The 24,055-nt window shown below is 44.4% G+C and overlaps 1 long non-coding RNA gene across 4 annotated transcripts in view; it reads left to right on the forward strand.

Annotated features, from left to right (window-relative positions):
- The window catches only part of LOC144580001 (uncharacterized), a 39,071-nt gene extending 21,158 nt beyond the window's left edge, over positions 1–17,913 (forward strand). For 3 of the 4 annotated variants that reach the window (XR_013528816.1, XR_013528817.1, XR_013528815.1), the window contains exon 5: positions 3,634–17,913. This is a non-coding gene — a long non-coding RNA (uncharacterized LOC144580001). The remainder of the gene's footprint in view (positions 1–3,633) is intronic. The other variant, XR_013528818.1, reaches the window with a different exon arrangement.
- Positions 17,914–24,055: the final 6,142 nt, after the last annotated feature.

The following is a 24,055-nucleotide window of genomic DNA, read 5'->3' on the forward strand; positions in this document are numbered from 1 at the left end:
TCATAGGAAGGTAGCAGGAAAACACCCTGCTTGAGGAGGCAGATCCCAGGAGTCCTGACAATCTTTAACAATCTTTTAAACCAAACATTAAAGGCTAACAACATCAGGGAAAAAGTTTTGCTCTTATGTTTAGAAAAAAAATCCCAGAATAAGGAAGGTCATGGTCTTTTTTCTGCCTTGAATAAACAACACTGGAAAACTGTAAGTCAATAATCCAAGAGAAACATCTATAAAGAGGAATTTAGCCAAGGAGACATTGAGAATGTTGAAGAGCTTGAAAACCATGATGAGAATAATTTCTGGTTCATGCCTCTAATTCTGCACTTTGGGAGGCCAAGGCAAGTGGATCACTTGAGGTCAGGAGTTCAAGACCAGCCTGAGCAAAATGGAAAAACCTCGTCTCCACTAAAAATGCAAAAATTAACTGGGTGTGGTGGTGCATGCCTGTAGTTCCAGCTACTCTGGAGGCTGAGGCATGAGAATCGCTTGAACCCAGGAGGCGGAGGTTGTGGTGAGCCAAGATTGTGCCACTGCACTCCAACCTGGGTGACAGAGTGAGACAATCTCAAAAAAAAAAAAAAAGGAAAGAAAGAAGTCTACATTGGAAATAAATTAGACATATTTTCTGTGACTCAGAGAGCAAAAGAGAATCAATGAGATAAAGTTACCTAGAGGCAGAAAATTTTCTCTTTTTTTCTTTTTCTTTTTTGAGACAGGGTCTCACCCTCTTGTCAAGGCTGGAGTGCAGTGGTTTGACCATGGCTCACTGGAGCCTCAACCCCCTGGGCTCAAGCAGTCCTCCCACCCAGCATCTTGAGTTGCTGAAACTATATGTGAGCGCCACCACTCTGGCTAATTTTTGTGTTTTTTTGTAGAGATTAGGTTTCACCATGTTGCCCAGGCTGGTCTTGAACTCCTGAGCTGAAGCAATCTGCCCACCTCGGCTTCCTGAAGCACTGGGGTTACAGGCCTGCACCACTGCACCTGGCAAGACAGAAATCTTGTTAACAAATCTGAGCAGCCATGAAACAGGCCACACTTTGTGAGGCTGTTCATGCAGAAGTAAGATGACTATGTGGCCAGAACAATATGGAGAATACTCAAACATAGATGGAAGTTAGGCTTTCAAGCCTCCTTCCAACTCTGAGTAGCAAAAACATACTCCTCTGTGTTCCATCAGTTTTTACTTTCTTCTTATCAAACATTCTGGTTTAAAGACATGAGATCTGGTAAGTTCCCATCTTCATCTTGGAAGGTGTGGTAGGTTTTAATTCTTCCCTTTCCTGCATCCACATCCTGGCAGTGTGAGGTTTCATATCGTTCTGTTCAGAGATAGAGTCAGTCTATTTTCCCACTCCTTGACTGTCTGGCTCGGCCACGTGCCTTGTTTTGTGCCATGGAAAAGGCTTGAAAAGCGCTTGCACACTGCAGCTTGCTCTCTTTCTGCCCTTGGAAGCCCTGTACATGTACCTTTATGCACACCAGTTCACATTGGGCTGCTGGATGCTGGAAGCCGATGAAGTGGAAAACTCAGGCACCCTCACAGACAGTCATGCAACTCTAGCTGACAGATGTAAGAGTCAGGTTATCCCATATGGTCCAGCTTCCCGATGAGCTGTCAGCTCACCACAAAGGCTTGAACGAAACAATAAAAAATCAACAAAGCCAGTGTAGACCAAAGGAACTTCCCAACCAACCCATAGAATCATGAACTAAATTAAGAGGTGATTGTTTCAAGCCACCGAATTCTGGGATAGTATATATGTTATGCAGCAAAAGCTAACTGATAGAGAAGTGATCGCTGGGTATCCCCATTCTAACTCTGCTCTAATGGCAAAGGAAGCCTTTCCTTTCACTTGTGGCCATAACACGCTGTGGGCCCTACATTGCATCAAAAGTTCATCCTATTTGCTCAGAGATAGCCTGGTATATATATAAACTACTCCTTTTCTAGGTTTCTGGGAATTGCGTTGTTTGATGTTGCTGCATCTTTGGAATTTGGTCTCTACCATTGGCAGCCTGCTTGCATCCCAAGAGATCATTGCTCAGGAGCTGTCTCAGTGTTTAATGTACTAAGTTAAGAAAAAGAGACCAGGCACGGTGGCTCACACCTGTAATCCCAGCACTTGAGGTCGAGGTGAGCAGATCACAAGGTCAAGAGACTGAGACCTTCCTGCCCAACATGGTGAAACCCTGTCTCTACTAAAAATACAAAAATTAGCTGTGTATGGTAGCATGCACCCATAGTCCCAGCTACTTGAGAGGCTGAGACAGGAGAATCCCTTGAATTTGGGAGGCAGAGGTTGCAGTGAGCCAAGATCACACCACTGCACTCCAGCCTGAGCAAGAAAGTGAGACTCCATCTCAACAACAACAACAACAAGCACAAGACCAAAGTCACCTAAGTTGCTGGAACTCCTCCTAAAAATATGCAGTCATAAAATATCATGGCTGGAAGGGCCCTCCAAGATAAGCCAATCCAGTTCCTTCATTTGACAGGTAAAGAAAGTGAGCCTCAGCCGGGCACGGTGGCTCAAGCCTGTAATCCCAGCACTTTTGGAGGCCAAGGCAGGTGGATCACGAGGTCAAGAGATCGAGACCATCCTGGTCAACATGGTGAAACCCCGTCTCTACTAAAGATACAAAAAATTAGCTGGCATGGTGGCACGTGCCTGTAATCCCAGCTACTCAGGAGGCTGAGGCAGGAGAATTGCCTGAACCCAGGAGGCGGAGGTTGCGGTGAGCCGAGATCGCGCCATTGCACTCCAGCCTGGGTAACAAGAGCGAAACTCCATCTCAAAAAAAAAAGAGAAAGAAAGAAAAGAAAGTGAGCCTTGGCCAGATGCAGTGGCTCACACCTGCAATCCCAGCCTTTGGGGAGGCCCAGATGGGCGGATCATGAGGTCAGGAGTTCGAGAAGAGCCTGGCCCATATGATGAAACCCCATCTCTAAAACAAAAAAATACAAGAAAGAAAGTGAGCCTCAAGAAGCTAAGCATCTTGTTTGAGACTACAGAGCCAGGAGATTAGAGCCCAGGTCTCCTGACTCCCAGTCCTAGATTCCTTTTCTCCCAGACTGGCTTTTTAAGTTCTGTTTTCTACCTCTGTCCATCAGTGCCTTTGTGGACAGAGAGCTGACAGGAATAACTGAAGAACATCTTTTGCTGAGTGTTGTCTGTGAACATCCTTAACAAAACACGATCTGTTCTCCCCGTCCCTGTCTTCATTTTGTTACCGCTGTTGTTACTGTCTCTTCCTTACATTATCAATGTCCCTTTTTCCAGAGATTTTCTTTTTTTTTTTTTTTTTTTTTTGAGATGGAGTTTCACTCTTTTTGCCCAGGCTGGAGTGCAGTGGCATGATCTCGGCTCACTGTAACCTCCACCTCCCAGGTTCAAGAAATTCTTCTGCCTCAGCCTTTTGAGTAGCTGGGACTGCAGGTGCCCATCACCATGGCCGGGTATTTTTAGCAGAGATGGGGTTTCACTAAGTTGGCCAGGCTGGTCTCAAACTCATGACCTCAGGTGACCCACCAGCCTTGGCTTCCCAAAGTGTTTGGATGACAGGGGTGAGCCACTGTGCCCAGCCCAGAGATTTTTTACTTGGCATTTATACATATTCTTTTTGTCATAGGAAAAGAATTTCCTTCCTGTGCCATTGAGGTCTATAAAATTATGGAGAAAGCAGATTATCCCAGGAATGAAAATAAAGAAATTGCTGCTATCATCCATCCTAATCTGCAGGTAACATTTATTTTTTCTTTAAAATATTGAAAATAATAATGCTGTATCTTTGAGTAGAAGTTTACAGTTCATACAGCACTTGGTGTACATTCGCTCATTTGATGCTCTCAAAGACACTGACGGTAGGGAAGATGCTCAGACAGTTGCTCAATAAATACTTTTTTTAAAAAAATAGAGTTTCATTCTTGTTGCCCAGGTTGGGGTGAAATGACACAATCTCGGCTCACTGCAACCTCCACCTCCTGAATTCAAGCAATTCTTCTGCCTCAGCCTCTCAAGTAGCTGGGATTACAGGCATGTGCCACCATGCCCAGCTAATTTTGCATTTTTAGTACAGATTATACCTGTAATCCCAGCACTTTGGGAGGCCGAGGTGGACAGATCATGAGGTCAGGAGTTCGAGATCAGCCTGACTGACATTGTGAAATCCCATCTGTACTAAAAATACAAAAAGTAGGTGGGTATGGTGGGAAGCTCCTGTAACCCCAGCTACTCAGGAGGCTGAGGAAGGAGAATCAACTGAACCTGGGAGGCGGAGGTTGCAGTGAGCTGAGATTGTGCCATTGCACTCCAGCCTGGGTGACAAAGTGAGAGTCCATCTCAAAAAAAAAAGGAATAAGAAGGAGTCTTAGGCAGTGTTTTAAAGGAAAAGGAAAGACTGGGGGAGAAAAAGGAAGAAAGCACCACTGGTGACAAAAACACCAAATACAAGAAACAGAGGCCAAGGTGATGATGTCATGACAGGCTAAAGCAGGATTTTTCAAGTTTTAGGATACTCTTGAGGAGTACAGAAACAATCCTGGGGAGGCTGGGAAGTGAGAGGAATGAGCTCGGTGGCAAATGGGGTCAGCGGGAGGTCCTGAAACTGAGGAAGGAGAGCTTAGATTTCACGGACAATAAGGGATGGCTCAATATTCTACAGGAGGGATTGATCACTCAATTATGCCAACAAATATTTTTCAAGACAACTAAGCTTGTTCTGGGCCCTGAGATTCAAGATAGGGAAGGTTGGCTGGGCGCAGTGGCTCACAATTGTAATCCCAGCACTTTGGGAGGCCAAGGTGGGCAGATAACGAGATCAGGAGTTCGAGACCAGCCTGGCTAACATGGTGAAACCCTCTATCTACCAAAGATACAAAAAATTGGCTGGGTGTGGTGGTGGGCACCTGTAATCCCAGCTACTCAGGAGGCTGAGGCAGGAGAATCGCTTGAACCTAGGAGGTAGAGGTTGCAGTGAGCCAAGATTGCACGATTGTACTCCAGCCTGTGCAACAGAAAAAAAAGATAGGGAAGTTTCCTGATGTAACATCCATGCTAATGGGTGAGGAGAACTCACCACGAATACATAAACAATACATAAACCAAATCATTTCAAACTGTAATAAGTGCTACACAAGAAATAAGCAGAATGATACAGCAGAGGGTAACAAAGGGTTCCAATTCGATGGAGTGGTCACAAAGTGCCATCTCAGCGATGGTGACACTGAAGTTAAAACCCAGAAGATGAGAAGCCAGCTATGCAGAAGGCAAGTGAAAGGCCTCGAGGCTGGGACAAACTTGGAGCGCTTGAGGCACAGCAGCAAGAATACCTGGGTCCATGGAGAGTAGGAGTGAGTGGACGATGGAAGAGCCTGGAAAACACACAGTCTGGGACCAGACTGTGAGTCTAGATTTTGTCCTAACAGCGGTAGTTCTTAGTAAGGATGCTCCTTGGAATCACGGAGGGGATGCCCTCCCAAAGCCTGGAACCCACCACAAACTAGCCAAGTAGTGCTTCTCAAACTCAAGCCACATGAGAATGACCTGCAGAGCTTTTTAAAATGCAGATTCCTGCATCCCATTCCCAGAGGTTCTGATTTAATTCCTGAGTGTAGACAGGGAATCAGATGAGTTTACCAGGTGGTTTTCGTGTAGCTCAGCATGACATCAGAATCTCTGCAGGTAGGTCTAGTCCTTTGTGTGCTGAAGACATTCCTTTAGTGATTCTGGGGCAAGTCGCTGCCTGAAAACCACCGGTTCAGAAAAGTGGTTCTCAGCCAAGCCACCCCGTAAATCATCTGGGGCTGAAAAACAATAAACACAGAAAACAGTCAACTATAAATGGATAGCATGAGGGATTCGAGGAGGAGGTAAAAGAAGTATTTATCCAGCCAGGTGTAGTGGCTCACGCCTGTAATTCCAGCACTTTGGGAGGCTCAGGCATGTGAATCATGAAGTCAGGAGTTCAAGATCATCCTTGCTAACATGGTGAAACCGCATCTCTACTAAAAATACAAAAAATTAGCCAGGCATGGTGGTGGGTGCCTGTAATATCAACTACTCTGGAGGCTGAGGCAGAATTACTTGAACCTGGGAGGCAGAGGTTGCAGTGAGCCGGATTGTGCCACTGTGCTCCAGCCTGGGCCACAGAGTGAGACTCCATCTCAAAAAAAAAAAAAAATGTATCCTGATTGCATGATTGTAGGTTCTGTGTGTCAAAACTCACAGAACTGTACAGAAAAATGAGTGGATTTAACTGTATGTAAATTTTTAAATAAAATTTAAAAATAATGATGCCTGGGCCCTACTCTGAGACTCTGATTTATCTGCAATAGGCCCGCCTCTCTACCTGTATATTTGTATTTGGCATCCCAAGTGATAATGATGTGCCATCAGGATGGAAAAAGTCTCTGTGATATGGCAGTTCTCAACATTCATGTTGTGCAGGTGAATGAGTGGGGACTCGTTAATGTGAAGATTTGGATGTGTCAGGTCTGCTGCATGTAATGAGATCCCACTTTTCTAATAGGCTCCTAGGTGATGTGGATGCTGCTGGGAAATGTTAGAAATGCAGAGTCTCAGGCCCCCGCCCCCAACCTATGGAACCAGAATCTTCATCTTAGTAAAATCCCAGGCTGGGTGCAGTGGCTCATGCCTGTAATCCCAGTATTTTGGGAGGCTGAGGTGGGTGGATCACCTGAGGTCAGGCATTTGAGACTGACCTGGCCAACATGGTGAAACCCCATTTCTACTAAAAATAAAAAAACTAGCTGGGTGTGGTAGTGTGTGCCTGTAATCCTAGCTACTCAGGAGGCTGAGGCAGGAGAATTGTTTGAACCCAGGAGGTGGAGGCTGCAGTGAGCCGAGATCACACTGTACCACTGCACTCCAGCCTGAAAGAAGAGTGAGATTCCATTTCAAAAAACAAACAAAATCCCCAGATGATTCACAAGCACATCAAAGTTTGAGAAGGACCATTCCAGGGTTCCTGTGGTGTGACAGCCTTGGTGCTTGAGGTCTCAAAGCTCCAAGTCCCCGGTGTAGGACCCTTCAGGAAACTCAGTTGTTACCCCGGTGTAGGAGCACATTTGGAGTACTCCCACCTGTCTCAGACTTTCTCCAGCCCAGCACTACCTTCTCCCGCCAATCCCCCCATCAGAATAGAACCTTCTTGCATGCAGGTTCAACATGGCTCACTTTTATGTTTCCCAGCAGAGAATGTCCTGAACGCAGAAGATTCTTAGTGGCTATTTCCTAAATTTTGCTAAACAGACTTTAACTTGAGCTGGCAAGAGGTGGAATGTGCACTTACAGACATGCACTTAGTTCTGCCTTTTAATGTTGTCAATCCCTTTGGCTACATTCACGGTAAACCTGGTATTGAAGCAAACTATTTTTTATTTTTTTAGAGACAGGGTCTCGCTCTGTCACCCAGGCTGGAATGCAGTGGTGTGTACACAGCTCATTGCAGCCTCGACCTCTGGGGGCTCAAGCAGTCCTCCCACCTCAGCCTCCTGAGCGTCTGGGACTACAGGCATGCAGCACCATACCCAGCTAATTTTTTGTATGTTTTTTAGAGACAGGATCTCTATGTTGCCCCCGCTGCTCTTGAACTCCTGGGCTCAAGCAATTCACCCACCTCGGCCTCCACAAGTGCTGGGATTACAGATGTGAGCCACTGCACCTGTCTGAAGCAAACAATAATTACATATGTCAATTATGAAAATTTAAAAGGGAGCTTTTTTTTTTTCAAAACAGAGTCTCCCTCTGTCACCCAGGCTAAAGTGCAGTCACACGATCTTGGCTCACTGCAGCCTCTACCTCTCAGGTTCAAGCAATTCTAGGCCTCAGTCTCCCGAGTAGCTGTGATTACAGGCACTTGCCACCATGCCTGGCTAATTTTGTATTTTTAATACAGACAGGGTTTCACTATCTTGGCCAGGCTGGTCTTGAACTCCTGACCTTGTGATCCAGCCTCCCAAAGTTCTGGGATTACAGGAATGAGCCACCACACCCTGCAGGAACTCTTAAAAGTACTGCCAAAATTCATTCCCCAATTTCAGTGTAGTCAGACCACTTGCCTGAATCTCGATGTCTCTCTCAAGGGTCTCTTTTAAAAGAGTAGAATACTGTAATGTGTTAGTTGCCTAGAATCTGACATAGATTTTTAAAGGAGAAAAGCCAAATATAATGTATTCATTTTGATTGTTTCCTGAGAGGATCAAGACCGGAAACCATTGCACCCTGGGGATCCGTGTTTTTAACTCTTGACGGAAAGATGATCCCACTGGGTGGACACTGTACCGTGTACCCCGTGTTTGTGAATGAGGCCGCATATTATGAAAGGAAAGAAGACTTTGCAAAGACAACTAAACTCACACTCCATGCAGAGAGCATTCACTGCTCTTTACATTAGAAATCACTTCTAGCTCTCATCGTGTACATGTGTCTTACACATTCTGCTAGTTTGTAAGCTCCTCAAGAGCAGGGCTGTGCCTACTCAACTGCACACAGAGCTCCTAGCACAGTGCCTTACCCAGTAGGCATCCAAGCAAATGTATTAAATTAATTTATATGTCTTAAAGATACCATACTTTAAGTATGTAGCTTATTCAAAGAAGTGTTTCCTATTTCTGTATAGTTTATTATACATACTACTTTGGTAGTTCGACATTCTCAATAAACAGCCTTGTATTCAGAATATAAGATGGAAATAGAGGTATATATAAAGTTACTGGTTTTATGCTGCTTTGCTTTATTGCACTTCATGGTTACTGTATTTTTTTTTGTGAATTGAAGATTTGTGGCAACCCTGTGTCTAGAAAGTCTAACAGTGGCGTTTTCCCAACAGCATCTCCTCACTTCTTGTCTCTGCTCACTTGTCTCTATGTCACACTTTGATAATACTTCAAACTTCTTTTTCCCTTGAGACAGAGTCTAGCTCTGTTGCCAGGCTGGTGTGTAGTGGTGCAATCTTGGCTCACTGCAACATAAACTTCCCCGGTTCAAACTATTGTCTTGCCTCAACCCCCCGACTAGCTGGGATTATAGGCACGTACCACCACACCCAGCTAATTTTGTATTTTTAGTAGAGATACGGTTTCACTATGTTGGCCAGAATGGTCTCGACCTTCTGACTCATGATCTGCCCACCTTGGCCTCCCAAAGTGCTGGGATTACAGGCATGAGCCACTGCACCTGGCCTGAACATTTTTATTATTTATTATATCTGCTACGGTCATCTGCGATCAGTGGCCTTTGCTGTTACTATTGCTAAGTGTTTGTGGGCACCATGAATCATGTCGATATGAGACTGTGAACTTAGTGAATGTTGTGTGTGCTCTAACTGCTCTACTGACCAGCCATTACCTTGTCTCTCTCCCTCTCCTCCAGCCTCCTTATTCCTTGAGACACAATAATTAATAATTCTACAATAGCCTCTATGTGTTCAAGTGAAAGAAGGAGTCATACTTCTAAAAATTAAGCTTAGTGAGGAAGGCCTGTCAAAAGCTGAGACAGGCTGAAAGCTAGGCCTCTTGCCCCAGTTAGCCAATCTGTGGATTCAAAGGAAAAGCTCTTGAAGAAAATTTAAAAATTCTACTCTGGTGAATACACAAATGATAAGAAAGCAAAACAGCCTTATTGCTGATATGGAGACAGTGTTAGTGATCTGGATAGAAGACCACATTAGCCACAACACTTCCTTAAGCCAACGCATGTTCCAGAGCAAGGCCCTAACTCTCTTCAATTCTGTGAGGGCTGAGAGAGGTGTGGAAGCTGCAGGAAGCTGGCAGACGCTGGTTCATAAGGTTTAAGGAAAGAAGCTGGCTCCAAACCCTGCAAGTGGAAAGTGAGGCAGTGAGTTGCTGATGTGGAAGCTGAGACCGGTTATCCAGAAGGTGTGGCTAAAATCATTGATGAAGCTTCCACACCTCTCTCAGCCCTCACAGAATTGAAGAGAGTTAGGGCCTTGCTCTGGAACGTGCATTGGCTTAAGGAAGTGTTGTGGCTAATGTGATCTTCTATCCAGATCACTAACAGTCTCCATATCAGCAATAAGGCTGTTTTGCTTTCTTATCATTTGTGTATTCACTAGAGTAGAATTTTTACTAGACAACAGACTTTCAGTGTAATTGAAACTGCCTTCTATTGGAAGATGCCATCTAGAACATTCCTAGATAGAGAGGAGAATTGAATGACTGGCTTCAAAGCATCAAAGGACAGGATGACTCTCTTGTCAAGAGCTAATATAGCTGGTAACTTTCAGTTAAAGCCAATGCTCATTAACCATGTCAAAAATCCCAGGACTCTGAAGTTGATGCTAAATCTGCTCTGCCTGAGCTCTACAAATGCAACAGCAAAGCCTTGATGACGGCACATCTGTTTACAGCATGGTTTACTGTATATTTTAAGCCCACTGTTGAGATCTACTGCTTGGGGGAGAAAAAGATTCCTTTCAAAATATTACTGCTCATTGAAAATATACCAGGTTACCCAAGAGCTCTGTGGGAGATATGCAGAGATTAGCATTGTTTTCATGCTCACTAACAAATATCCATGCTGCAGCCAAGGATCAAGGAGCCATTCTGACGTTCAAATCTTAACTATTTCAAAAATACACTTCAGACTGGGGGAGGGGAGAACAAAATGAAAGAAAGAAAGAAAAACACATTTCATAAGGCCATAGCTCCCATGGATAGTGATTCCTCTGATAGATCTGGGCAAAGTTAATAGAAAACCTTCTGGAAATGATTCAGCTTTCTTGATGCCACTAAGAACATTCAGGATCTCTGGAAGGAGATCAAGGTATCAACATTAACACGAGTTAAAAAAAATTGATTCCAACTCTCATGGATGACTTTGAGGAGTTTGAGACTTCAGTGAAGGAAGTCGTGCAGATGTGATAGCTAGAAAATTAGAAGTGGAGCCTGAAGATGGAACTGAATTGCCATAATCTCATGATCAAGCTTGAATGAATAGGATTTGCTTCTTATAAATGTGCAAAGAAAGGGGTTTCCTGAGATGGAATCTACTCTTGTTGCAGAAGCTGTGAACATTGTTGAAATGACAAACGACTTAGAATGTTACATAAACATAGCAGGGTTTGAGAGGATTGACTCCTACTTTAAAATGAGTTTGGCTGCCTCATGCCTGTAATCCCAGCACTTTGGAAGGCTGAGGCAGGCAGATCACCTGAGGTCGGGAGTTCGAGACCAGTCTGGCCAACATGGTGAAACCCCATCTCTACTGATAATACAAAAATATTAGCCAGGTGTGGTGGCACATGCCTGTAGTTCCAGCTACTCAGGAGGCTGAGGCAGGAGGATCATTTGAACCTGGGAGGCAAAAGTTGCAGTGAGCCGAGATTGCACCAGTGCACTCCAGCCTGGGCAACAGAGCAAGACTTTATCTCAAAAAAAGGAAAAAAAAAATAAATAAGAAAAAAATGAGTTCTACTGTGAGTAAAATGCTGTCAAACAGCATCCCATGCTACAGAGAGCTTTTTGATGAAAGGGAGAGTCAATCAATGCAGCAAAGTTAATTGGTGTTTTATTTTAAGAAATTGCCCCAGCCACCCAAACCCTCAGTACCCACCACACTGATCAGGCAGCAGCCATCATCAAGGCAAGGACCTCCACCAGCAAAAAGATCATGAATTGCTGAAAGATCAAATGATCATCGGCTTTTTTTTTTCTGGCAATAAAGCATTTTTAGTGAAGGTATGTACATCTTTTAGACATAATGCTATTACTTAATACACTACATACAGTGTGAGCACAACTTTTGCATGTACCAAAAAACCAAAAAAAATGTGTGTGACTCATCTGTTATATTTGTTTTATTGCGATGATCTGGAGCCACGGCCAAAGTGTGTGCCTGTAATGTGTAAGTGCCAGTAGAAATTAGTTGTGCAGGCTTGCTATTTTTTCCATTTTTATATTTGAGTTAATGGTAATATGCTAAGTATCCAGTCTATAAACTTCAGCATTCCTTAGAAATCCAGAAGAAACTTTTCTGGTTTTTTGTTTTGTTTTGTTTTGAGACGGAGTCTCGCTCTGTCACTCAGGCTGTGGTGCAATCTCGGCTCACTGCAACCTCTGCCTCCCGGGTTCAAGTAATTCCTCCACCTCAGCTTCCCGAGCAGCTGGGACTAAAGGCACTGGCCACCACGCCTGGCTCATTTTTTTGGTGTGTATTTTAGTAGAGATGGGGTTTCATCATATTGGGCAGGATGGTCTTGATCTCCTGACCTCATGATCCACCCGCCTCAGCTTCCCAAAGTTCTGGAATTACAGGCATGAACCACCTTGCCCAGCCCAGAGGAGACTTTTAAATGCTGTTTTGTAGATGAAATGAAAGAGAAAAAAGGGCTTCATGGTAAAGATGACATTATGAATATATCAAGGAGCTGAATGGTCCTCTGTCCACAAACAGACAATAATCCACACAGCATCACTACCGTGGCTCATGCATTAGCTCTGCACTGACCACATGGAGCAGGGAGCCTCCTCCTGATACCCCACATACCTGAGGAGCTAATGTTTCTTCCCAACATGGAAAATTTGGAAGAGGCATATTCTTCACAGCTGTTACTTCTCATTTTGAAAGAATGTGCCTGCCCTTATTCCCAGGCAAGGTGTGAGGAGGTCTTTGGGTTCCAGCTGTTGCCAGCAGAGATGGTGAAAATCAGAAACAGGGCGGTGGACACGCAGAGAAATGTGACTCACAGCTCTGGTTTGCAAATTCAGTCTTTCAAGAAATCCTGCAGTGTCCTAAATGCCCAAATCCCCTGCCTCCCATGATCCTTCTCTGCAAAAGACCTTCTACTGGACGCTGTCCCACCCTCCCCAGCCCCTTCAGGGCCCTCCCCTCTGTCCTCTTAGGCCAGAGCAGCCAGTAAGGCATGTTTTTATTCCACGATCTGTACTCCAAGGAATCCATAATCATAGTTTCAAATGTATTTACTGAAAATACTAACATTATTTGGAATAAATAAATAATAAATATTATATGCTTAGACATTTTCATTCCTAAGTAAACCCCACTAAGCCAATTTTACTCCCTATTCGGTGTTCTAGAAAACACATCATTTCTAAATTTTTCAGCATTCTTTCTGTAATTGTACTTTACTAAAATTGTTTGCATTGGAGTTATCTCTCTTCTTTCCAGATTCTGTAGTAAAAATGTGATTTATCAGCGTTTGTACCTAACTTTTAGCAAGCTTTCTTCTCCCACTGTGAATGTTCCATTGTGTTTTATTCCTGAGTCCAACTTTTCTAGGTCAGCTTTGTCCAGATGTAAATTTTGGCAAGAATACTCTGTTCTCCCATCAAACTTTAGTTATTTGTAAAATTTACAAAGTACAATTTAAACTACTGTGATTTTAGTCAGTTTTAGGGTTGGTTATTTCTAGCAAGTCTAATGTTTCCCTTTTACAAGTCTTTAGCATTTCTAATTAGATGTGTGTGTGTTTTTAATCTATAACATATTGCTGTGTGGTTTCAGCCACTCTGAGTTTTGTTTTGTTTGAGATGGAGTCTTTCTCTGTCACCCGGGCTGGAGTGCATCAGTGCGATTCTGACCATCTGCCTCTGCATGCTCTCTCATTTATAAAATGGGAATGATCATAATAATAGTGCCCCTTTCATAGGGTACCGTGAGGATTAAGTGGGCTAAGACCTGGAAGCACTTAGCTCTGTGCCTAGCACAGAGTATGTACCTAATAAATCATTCAAGTTCAAATTCCTGGCACCAAAGGCCATTCATGACTGCCCTCTCCCCCAACCCCCATGCCTCTCTACACTTATCTCCCATCAGGCTGCGTCCACCTTCACATAGACGACTCCCCCACCTAGAATCCCCTGCCACTCTCCTCCATCTCCCACCAGCCTCAGGCTTCACTCTAGCTAACGATGCCTGTTTCTCCTCTAAAATGCAACTCACTTTCATTCCATAGACAGCACCTTCCTGGGCTTCCTCTCCCTGCCTTAGTTGCCACTCTGCCCCTCCCCTACCCCATCTTGAGGGCTTTTGCAGTGTCTTTTTCAATGTCTACAGTCTAATCAGTGACCAACAGAGTCAGCTGAATAACTGAGCATGCTCAAACGTCCCTTCTCTACCGAAACATCTTCGTGTCCCACCAACGCCCCTGCCTTCTTCTCTTCTTCCCAGTCACTTCCTGAGGATTGTCCCCATCACTCCCAAGTGAAACACTTCGTTCTACACCCTCAGACTGTTACTATGTCCCAAAAAACAGTGGAAGAAAAAACACCCACTGAAACCTGCAAATCCATGAAAAAAAAAAAAAAAAGGAAATGTTCACACTCAACAATTGCCCTGTTTAAAATCCTTTTGTCGCATCTTACCCTTGTTATAAGATCTCAAAGCCTCACTGTGGCTGTATGAATCCTCCATGCCCTGGCCTCTGCCCATCCCTCCAGGCTTATTTCATGTCCCTTGACCCCTTGCTCCCAGCAATTTGGCCACATAAGGCTTCTCCAGTCCTCAGATACATGAAGCTCCCTACTACCTGTTGGTGTTTGCCCACATTTTCCCTGCTTATTGAAACCCTTCCTTGTCTCCACACTTCTATTGGCTAAATGATGCTTATTCTTAAACATGACTCAGGCGGCTGAGTGCAGTGGCTCACACCTGTAATTCCCAGCACTTTGGGAAGCCGAAGCAGGTGAATCACCTGAGCTCAGGAGTTTGAGACCAGCCTGACCAACATGGTGAAACCCCATCTCTACTAAAAATGCAATTCTCACATCTGATAGAATAGATTTCAAAGCAACAAAGATATAGTGGTAAAAGGATTAATGCAACAATAAGAGCTAACGATCCTAACACCCAGATACATAAGACCCATAAAGAGACTTAGACTCAACAAGACAGAAAATTGATGAGGACAACCAGGACTTGAACTCAGATCTGGAACAAATAAACTTGATAGATATTTATAGAGCTCTCCATTTTAAATACACAAAATATACATTCTCCACTTTAAATACACAAAATATTGATCGGCCATTATTAATACCCACATTTAGAATAAAGCAACATTCCCATTCTCTCTCCCTCTTTTTTTCCTCCTTCTTCCTCTCCTTCACTCCTGTTTTTTCTTTCTTTTCTCCTAAAAATAAAAATAAAAAAAGAAAAAGAAAAATCAGAACAACAGGGAGATTAAGTGTAGGTTCTAATAAACACCTTTATTGATATATACTTCATATATCATAAAATTCACCCATTTAAAGTGTAAAAAGTAGGCCAGCCATCGTGGCTCACACCTACAATCCCAGCACTTTGGGAGGCTGAGGCAGGTGGATTACCTGAGGTCAGGAGTTTGAGATCAGCGTGGCCAACACGGTGAAACCTTGTCTCTACAAAAAACAAAACAAAACAAATAACAAAAAATAGCCAGGCATGGTGGTGGGTGCCTGGTAATCCCAGCCACTCATGAGGCAGAGATAGGAGAATCACTTGAACCCAGGAGGCAGATTTTACAGTGAGCCAAGGTCACACCATTTTACTCCAGCCAGGGCAACAAAAGAGAAAATCCATCTCAAATAAATAAAGTGTAAAAATAAATTGATAATGTTTTTGTTTCCTGCTTAAAATTACAAACTCTTTTGTAGACTATCAACCTTTGATAGTCCTCAATAATTTGATCTTAATCAAATTATTGAGAAAATGATAATACCTTGTAATTCTTACACTAACATTTGTAAGATTCCATTCTACTTTAATAATTTCCATTGCTCAACTTCTTCATTTCAGCAACTGTGATTATTTTAATTAAAAAAAATAAAATAAAAATAAAAATGCAAAAATTAGCCGGGTGTGGTGGCAGGTGCCTGCAGTCCCAGCTACTTGGGAAGCTGAGGCAGGAGAATTGCTTGAAGCAGGAAGGTGGAGGTTGCAGTGAGCTGAGATCATGCCATTGCACTCCAGCCTGGGCAACAGAGCAAGACCATCTCAAAAAAAGAAAATAAAAAAGAAAAAAAGAGGGAAAGATAGAAAAGGAAGGAAGGAAGGAGAATGAACGAGAGAGAGAAGAAGGAAGGAACGAAGTAAGGAATGAAGAAGGAAAGGGGGAGGGAAAAGAGAGAGAGAAAGACAAAAGAAGGGAAGGAGGGAGGGAGGGAGGCATCTGAAGCTTAGGAATGTGGGCTAAAATAAATTCATTCACAGGTTTGGTGGTTAGAAGCTGAAGGTGTTTCCAACTTATGGCTTCCAAGCTATTGATACAGAAGTGGTGAGGCCTCAGGTTTAAGAAGTGTGATGGGTCTGAAATAACAAAATATGATGATTTTAAAAAATAAAACGAAATAGATGAAAGAAACAGGACAGCTGGGCAGTAATCAGGTTGCTATACAAAGTAAATGAGACAATGTATGGAAAGAGCATGGCACTTTATAAACACTCATTTCCTTCTTCCTCCTACTGCCACCTTAAATGGAAGAAATTGTCTCGCTGATATTTGCATCATCTATCATTGCACATACTTCATATTCCTTTTTTGTTGAACTGGTTCTAAATCTTCACACATATAGATGAGATACATTTTTAGAGTTGGACTGAATCACTTCCTTTCTGCAGAACTTTGCTGTTATTGCTGGTACAGCAAGAAAAATGGTAGCTCTTGCTACTGGACTAACTAAACCTCAGAGAACCTGAATCCTCCAGCCGGGAAAAGGTGTGATGAACTTTGCATGTCATTCTGTCTGTCTCCAAGTCTTGATATCCCTACCTATTAAACTGGGATATGACACTCACCAAACCTACAAAACAATCACCAACATGATGAACAGAGCTTTTTAAACAGCAGAACATACAATCTCAAAGGCTGCACAAATCGATGAAACGCTTTGGAGAAGCAATTTTTCACAGTATCAAGAACCATAAAAATGGTCAAACCTATTGACCTCGGCAGCTCGTTTCCAGAAATATATTCTATCCGTTTTCTATCAGTCCACCCAACATATGCCCATGGATGGCACATTTCTAAACTTTGGACTAACGCCTGTATGAGCTAGGATTCGAGTCACATGCAGTCCCTGTTTTGTTGCCAGTCAACAAGATACAGCCCAGTGAAGGAAGTTATTGTAGGAATCATCTGAATTAAGTAAATGATTCACCAAATACAGTATTTCACTTATTAATAAAGTGGTTGCGAGCTCCACAGCCCACCAAGACAAGCAGTGAAGACTTGGCATTCAAGTTGAGAACTGCCATCCTTACAAAATAACTCAGAGGAATGAAGAATTGCATATACCTCCGAATTAGGCTGATAGGCAGTAATGATAGTCACAATGTCAGCTCTTTCCTATCCATTCTCTCACTGCCTCCTCATGAAAATCCTGTGAGGTAGACAAAAGGGATTTACACCTTCTGTGCTCCAGGTAGAACCATGGGGTTATGTTCACCTGAAATAAGTTGAAAGCCAACAGGCATGATGGATAGAGCACTGTTATCTTTTTCTTTATTTCTTCTAAAAAAAATGGGATACTTGGTGGAACAGGCATGTTTGTTGCATAGGTATACATGTGCCATGGCAGTTTCCTGCACCTGTTGGCCTGTCCCCTAAGTTCTGTCCCCCAACCCCCCAACCCCCAACAGGCCCTAATGTGTACTGTTCCCCTATCTTTGTCCATATGTCCTCAGTGTTCAACTCCAACTTATGAGTAAGAACATGTGAGATGTGGTTTTCTGTTCCTGTATTAGTTTGCTGAGGATGATGGTTTCCAGCTTTATCCATGTCACCACAAAGGACATGACCTCATTCCTTTATATGGCTGCATAATATTCCATGGTGTATATGTGCCACATGTTCTTTATCCAGCCTATCATTGATGGGCATTTGGGTTGGTTCCAAGTCTTTGCTATTGTAAACAGTGCTGCAATAAATATATGTATGCATGCTTCTTTATAGTAGAATGATTTATATTTCTTTGGGTGTATACTCAGCAATGAGATTGCTGGGTCAAATGGTATTTCTGGTTCTAGATCCTTAAGGAATCGCCATACTGTCTTCCACAATGGTTGAACTAATTTACATTCCCACCAACAGTGTAAAAGTGTCCCTATTTTTCCACAGCCTCTCCAGCATCTATTGCTTCCTGACTTTTTAATCATTGCCATTCTGACTGGTGTGAGATGGTATCTCACTGTAGCTTTGATATGCAAATTAGATGATGTTGAGCTTTTTTTCATATGTTTGTTGGCCACATAACTGTCTTCTTTTGAGAAGTGTCTGTTCATATCTTCTTTGCCCACTTTTTGATGGGGTTGTTTTCTTGTAAACACGTTTAAGTTACTTGTAGATTCTGGATATTTGACATGTGTTAAATGGGTAGATTGCAAAAATTTTCTCCCATTCTGTAGGTTGCCTATTCACTCTGATGGTAGTTTCTTTTGCTGTGCAGGAGCTGATAGGGCACTCTCTGAGGGGTTTTGTGGCCTGAACCACTGACATCATGTGGCTGTGAATCTGTGAGCACATACTTCAACCCCTTGAGTCTCCTTTTACTCAAACTGCTTCTGGAGCTGCTGAGTGATTCAAATTGGCTCCCTGATGTGAATGCACCCTGAGATGTAAACCCATACAAAGGTGACATATCTTCCGGCTTGCTGGCTCTGCTCCTGAGCCAGAGCCAATGATAGTGCTTCAGGCCCCAAAACTGGCCTCCCCTTTACCCACCCCTGTTGGCAACCCTCTAGGGGTCCTACTCAGTCTGCACATTGGCACACCTAAGGCAAGGATAAAGCGTGGCCATAACAAGCAAAATAAATATTTATTAGAAATCAAAACACCATTTCTTCAATGGCACAAAAATGTTCTTACTCTTTTTATGATTTCTTTCTTGAACACAGAGTTTCACACACACACAACACTAAGAACAAGTTATTGAATTAGAATTTACAAGGATCCAGCACATTCAAGGGGAATGGGGTGACAATTCTGTGTGAGGAAGCAAGATCACAGTAAAAAGTATGTAAATCAGTGCAGAAGTCAAGTACAGTTTACAGGCCCAGATGATGGCCCATCTACCCGGGCCCTGCCCAGAGCAAAAGGACACAAGTCACCAGGCCTTGAGGAAGGAAAGGAATGTCAGTAACACTGGGCTCTCTCAGGCAGGAGCCTTCTGGGAGCTGAATGACTTCACAGTACAACCTCCGGCAGCTTCTCCCATGTCCCCGGAAGGAAGGCTAAGCACCCTGAATTCCAAACAGATATATCACATAATGTCTAGAATAAGGAAATTTTCCTGAGGAAATGTTTAGCTAACAGGGCATTTGCAGCCAAAGGCACTATCTAAGCCTGGGAAATCCCATCCCTGGAAAACGCCTTCCCCTGAAATTAATGAAATGTCAATCACGGAGTTTTTCAGATGTCCTGATGGACCCATGGTTCAATGGGTATATCTGCGGGTGTGTGGGGGGAGGAGTGTAGGTGTATGGGTGTTAATGCATGGGTGTGTTTGGGCACACAGGGGTGTGTGTGTGTGGCTGTATGAGTGTGGGCATGTGTGGAAGTGGGTGGGGGTGAGGTGATGGTTGTGTGTGTTTGGGTGTGTGGTGTGTGTTTTCTGCACCCCTGTGGGCACACTGGAATTTTCAACCAGTCATGGGGAGTATAGGGACAATGTGGACTGCCAAATGAGACATCTGAGAAAATAGTCCTGCCTCCCAGCATATGCTAACCACAAAGAAGGACTCAATATTATGGAATAATGGTGCTTTTTAAAAATAAATAAACAATGGCTCAGAGAGGCATCTGTGGTCCGAGAATCAGGACACTCCAGCTTCCACAGTGCTGACAGGACTTCCTGCCCGACTCTGCACAGGTACACATTCCTCTCGGAGTGTGAGTCTCCGGGAGGGAAGTGAAGGAAGTAGTCCTTCTGATGCTGATGCTTCTTGACTCATTGCTTCCTTTTGCCTTGGTGAACCTTCCTAGGCTCAGACCTTTCGGATGAAAGCCTTTTGGGGTGGACACTGTTGGGAAGAGTCTCCAGTATAGAAAATGGTCTTGTGGCTGGGCACGTGGATCACACCTGTAATTCCAGCACTTTGGGAGGCGGAGGTGAATAGATTATGTGAGGTCAGGAGTTCAGGACAAGCCTAGCCAACCTGCTGAAACCCCGTCCCTACTAAAAAACATAAAAATTAGCCAGAGGCACCTGTTATCCCAGCCAATCAGGGGACTGACACAGGAGAATTGCTTGAACCCAGGAGGTGGAGGTTACAGTGAGCTGAGAATGCACCACTGCCCTCCAGCCTGGGTGACAAGAGTGAAACTCCATTAAAAAAAAAAAGGAAGGAAGGAAGGAAGAAAGAAGGAAGGAAGGAAGGAGGGAGGGAGGGAGGGAAAAAGGGAAGGAGGGAAGGAGGGAGGGAGGAAGGGAAGGAAGAAGGGAAGGAAGCAGGGAAGGAAGAGAGAAAAGAGAAAAGAAAAGAAAAGGGTCTTGCCAACTAATTCTATCCAGACCCACAGAGAGCAGTGCTCCATAATGTGAAATGACAAAGGCTCTCCATTTCTCACTCGGACAAAAGCTGGAAGGTTAGGCAAATAGAAATCAATCAATCTATCATGGCTTTATCCATTAATGTCTGAGTCAAAGCAATTCTGGATATGGCTTTATCCATAACAGATAACCTTATCCATTAGTGGGTATGGCTTTATCCATTAACATCTGAGTAAAGCAGTTCTGGAATTCCTAGCTCTGTGGTATAGAACCTGGCACCATGGATCCAAACCACTTCCTTTCAAACAAGAGTTCTGTTCAGGCTTAACACAGGTAGCTGACTCCACATGTGGAATTCTGATCGGTAGACTCTCCAGGCTAAGGGACCTTAAACTTCGTCCAATTACCATTTTCAACAACATGCCTCATAAGTGCTCAACCAGCTTTCGCTTAAACATCTTCAACATCTGGGCCGGTTGCTCGATTGGATTGAGTTGAAGTCTTCCTCAGTTGACTAGTTCTGCTCATTCTAGAATGCAACTACTCCTTCTGCCCCAGGACAGGGCCCCTCCAATCTTCTCTTCTCCAGGGGCCCATGCCCAGCCCTGTTCCCCCTCAGAGCCTGGTCTGACCACTGAGGCTAAGAGTACACAGTTCCTCCCTAGGTCAGCTAGGAGGGCAGGGGCTGCTGGGGTTGTGATGCCTCTCACACCCCAGACCACCTCTCCCCAACCGGCCCCATCAGGGGCACAGAGTCTGAGTCTCCACCTGCTCAGCCAGTCTGGCACACAGAGTGGCCCAGAGTAGAGAAACTGGTCCCAAGTGCACTGCCAGGCCTGGACTCCTCAATCTGCCTCAAACCAGATTAACTCATCAATTACCATGTCATCCAAAGGCCAAATGTCTATTTCTGCCATTTAAGATTAAAACTTATGTTACTATTTTTGTAATTTTTAAATAAATCCTTTCACCAGCTAATGGGGGCAGAGGAGATTTTCTAACGGTTTAGGCCCAAGTTACCCGGAAAATCCTTCGGTCTCTACTTCCCCTCTGCCCCCAGACTGACTCCGTGTCATTTCCAAGGGAGGACATCAGAGGATGAGGACCTAAAAATAAGCCCAAAGTCTTGGCAAATGTTTCTCTCTCACAAGCTTCCCCTTCAGCTTCAAAATTCAGTTAAAAAAAATACTTCATACCAAAGCAGTTCAGGCATTTTGTGAAATTCCCCCACTGAGACGCACTGAGGTATGCTGACTGCTGAGCTCTAACACGGTAGAGACAGAGCAGCTGCTATTTCCGCTTCTGCCGAAGCCAGGATCCCAGTGCAGAGGTGGTCGCTGCTGCAAGGCCGGGACAAGGAAAAGAGCCAGGCCCTTTCACCCAGATCGCGGCGGCCCAGCAGGACCTGCCCCGCACGTCTCATGCAGACTTTTGTGTGTGTGAAGAAAAGCTTTTTGTCTTGCTCTGCCAACCCTAAGGCCAAATATATAATACTTACATCCAGCCCCAAAGCCCCTAATCTGTCTCCACTTTCAAAATCAATACTTCATTATTATAATGTTCATTCTTAACTGAAATGTCTTTTCCATGCTGAAAATAAAAACCCTGCTAAAACCATCTCTCCCTTTGAGACAGTTCGATCCTTGGGGTTTCAGGGGATGCTCACTCCAAGAATGGTTTCCTTTTCCCTAAAGAGTTCCCAAAGGTCATTTCCAAAGCTCACTCCCCTCCTCTCCCAGGATATCCGGCTTACCTCCATCCCTCGAACATTCTGGGATGGGATCAAGGGTGTCCCACAAATTCAGGCAACCCCATGAGATGGTAGAATGTGTGGACTGGGGCCAGGGCTGACAAGGGGAAACTGGCAGGAGGAAAGCCCACTCCTCAAGGCCCGTTCCCCGCCACCCACCTCTCCCAGCCAAGCCAACCTGCAATTGGTAAAACCAGAGGCTTCACCCAGGACTTTAGGTGTGTCTGAGGCTCCAGACTGTGGCTATGGGTTTACACAAGCTCTTTGCCAAACAAGAAAATCTAGGATGTTTCCCACTCAGACAAACTGCCAACTGCCCCTCAGTCCAGACACTCACTCAGCCTGAGGGTGTGTTCTGCATCTAGGCCAGCAAAGCCAGGCTCCACCACTCCTCAAAGCCCTCAGCACAGTCCAGGACTCCGCCTGCAGCACCAGACAACCCACGTGCACACCAGCTCTGGGTTGCACTTCTACACCCACGTTTCTGGGAATTCCTCTATTTCTTCAAATGCATTGAGAGTGGTTCTGCTACTGTTCCTGGAAGACTCTTGGATTTTGTTGAAATCTGCTTTTGAAAAAAGATGTATTTTAGAGGCCAGATGTGGTGGCTCAGGCCTGTAATCCCTGCACTTTGGGAGACCAAGGTGGGCAGATCACCTGAGGTCGAGCTCAAGACCAGCCTGAACAACGTGGTGAAACCTCATCTCTACTAAAATACAAAGAAAAATTAGCTAGAGGTGGCGGTGCAAACCTGTAGCCCAGCTACTCAAGGACGCTGAGGCAGGAGAATCCCTTGAACCCAGGAGGCGGAGGTTGCAGTGAGCCAAGACTGCACCACTGCACTTCAGCCAGGGTGACAGACAGACTCCATCTTAAAAAACAACACCATATGTGTGTGTGTATGTGTGTATACACAAACACACACACACACACGCATGTATGTTTTAGAAATACATCATTCTGCCTGACGTGTTTCTATGGCCTAAGGCTATACCGTTTTAAAAGTTGTTCCAACTCGGGTTCTAAAAGTCAGAGCTGGAAGAGACCAAAGAAGCACCTCCATTCAACCCTTCCATTTGACAGATGGGGAAATCAGGTGCCTTAGACTTAATCTGCCCCAGGTCACATGGTCTCAGACAGGAGCAGACACCATGTTACCTCGCAGCAACAGTACGTGTTCACCTCCCAGGCCCCGGGTCTTTGTTAAAAAAGGAGACGTGTGTTTTCCATTCAGTCCACTTCACCTCATTGATCCTGCAAGTGTGGCCATCGCTCTTACTATTTCGCCATTGCCTCACTGGATGCAAACAAACAGCCCTGCACTTGGGGCATCCCAGTGTCTACACAGCTCCCCTTCTGTCTGTCCTAGAGATCAGGAGAACCCCTGCCCCGAGTGGTCACACCAGCATTGTTAGAGTTTCAACTCTATCCCCATCTCCATTTCGCTGGGCCTCAAAGACTCAGTTCTCCTTCCACTGTATGGAACTCAGAAATCCTGCAAGTTTCTCGGACGGGTGTAAAGGGTACAACTTCAGACTGTGCAGCTGTACCTGACAGGTGACAGCCCATGAGAAAGCGGGGACAGACAGAGGGAGGGCCCAGGCCATGAGGGCATGAAGATTAAACTCCAAGTGTCACAAGGGTTGAGGAGGTACTAGGAGCTTGTGATTAGGGCCCATGACCAATGAGAGAGGGTGGCATCTGAGGTGTTAGAATGGAATGGCAGACACTGATTTGACCTAAATTCACATTCAGAGAACATCTCTAGAGAGAGCGTGACAACATCAGAAATACTTGCTAGGGTAACGACCGCAGTCAGAAATGCTGCTGTCCAG

The sequence above is a fragment of the Callithrix jacchus genome, chromosome 17 (assembly GCF_049354715.1).
Source record: "Callithrix jacchus isolate 240 chromosome 17, calJac240_pri, whole genome shotgun sequence".
In the NCBI taxonomy this organism is placed as follows: Eukaryota; Metazoa; Chordata; class Mammalia; order Primates; family Cebidae; genus Callithrix; species Callithrix jacchus.